Below are 1,533 nucleotides of genomic sequence, written 5' to 3'. Positions count from 1 at the left end.
TCACTCCTCCGTGAGAGCGACGGTCTCTAAGTCATCAAGCTTCACTTTCCTAGAGAGAATCCCTTTTATAAACTTCGCATAAATAGGCATATGTTCAAAAGCTTCAACGAAAGGTATATTGATATGAAGTTTCTTGAACACCTCCAGAAACTTCTCGAACTGCTTATCCAGCTTTTTCTTTTGCAGCCTCTTAGGAAAAGGAGGTGGAGGATTGATCTGTTTCTACCATGTATTACCCTCAGGAGGAGTGTGTTCTACAGTAGTCTTCCTTGGTTCCACTTCTGCTTCTTTCTACACTTCTTCCTCAGCCCCGACTTCATCTTCTGAAACTTGAGATATTTTAGGATTTGCAACCTTCCCAGACCTCAATGTGATTTCCTTAACCTGCTCTTTAGCTTCCTTCTTTCCTGGAACTTCTATGTCACTAGGTAGTGATCCAGGTTGACGATTCAGGAAGGCATTGGCAATTTGCCCAATTTAATTCTCCAAAGTCATGATAGACACCGATTGGCTCTTGCACATGAGCCTCAACTCCTCCAATTCATGTTTTTTATTTAAATTGTTACAGTTGGAGTTGTTTTCTTGGTGCATATTGTGGTTGCTGAAAACCAGGATGGTTATACTGCTTTGCTGGATACTGCTGATAAGGTTGTTGAACAGCATTCTTAGTATTGCTCCAGCTAAAGTTAGGATGATTGCGGTTGTTGGGATGATAGGTAGCTGGAAGAGGCTGCTGCGGCCTCTGAAACTTGCACACGAACTAAGCTGATTCACTAGAAATAGCACATTGCTCGGTCTCATACACACCAGCACAAAGCTCACAGACACTAGTAATCTACTTAACTCCATAATTAGCCAAAGAATCCACCTTCATCGGTAAAGCCTTAAGCTGAGCAGCTATAGTAGTAGCTGCATCTACCTTCAGAATTCCTGCTACCTTGCCTTGAGTTGGTCTCTGAGAAGGATTCTGGTATTCATTAGCAGCCATCAGTTCAATCAATTCATAAGCTTCATCATAGCTTTTAGCCTACAAGGCTCCTCATGATGCTGCATCAAGCATGGGTCTAGAAGTTGCACCCAATCCATTATAGAAACAGTTAATGATCATCCACTCTGGAATCACTTGGTGAGGACACTTCCTAAGCATCTCCTTGTATCGCTCCCAAGCCTCACACAAAGACTCTCCAGACTGCTGCGTAAATTGAGTAAGAGCATTCCTGATTGCAGCAGTCTTTGCCATAGGAAAGAACTTAGTAAAAAACGTTTGAGCTAGATCTTCCCATTTAGTGATAGAGCCTGGTGGTAGAGAATGTAACCAACTCTTAGCTTTATCCCTCAGAGAGAATGGGAAAAGCCTTAGCTTTATAGCATCTTCAGACACGTTGTTGAATTTGAAAGTTTCACAGATCTCGATGAAATCTCTAATATGCATGTTGGGATCTTTCGTTGGAGAACCCCCAAACTGAACTGAATTCTGAATCATCTGAATTGTACTAGCTTTGATTTCAAAAGTGTTAGGCATGATGGCTGGTC

General features: G+C 42.0%; 1 non-coding gene across 1 annotated transcript; it reads left to right on the top strand.

The window, feature by feature from the left end:
- The first annotated feature begins 1,118 nt into the window (after window positions 1-1,118).
- Window positions 1,119-1,225, top strand: LOC141670251 (small nucleolar RNA R71). Its single transcript, XR_012554491.1, has one exon. It is a non-coding gene; the product is annotated as a small nucleolar RNA R71 (small nucleolar RNA).
- The last annotated feature ends 308 nt before the right edge of the window (window positions 1,226-1,533 follow it).

Source organism: Apium graveolens, chromosome 6 (assembly GCF_009905375.1).
Source record: "Apium graveolens cultivar Ventura chromosome 6, ASM990537v1, whole genome shotgun sequence".
NCBI lineage: Eukaryota > Viridiplantae > Streptophyta > Magnoliopsida > Apiales > Apiaceae > Apium > Apium graveolens.
The sequence above is the reverse complement of the archived record's forward strand: the minus strand, read 5'-3'. Positions and strand labels throughout refer to the sequence as shown.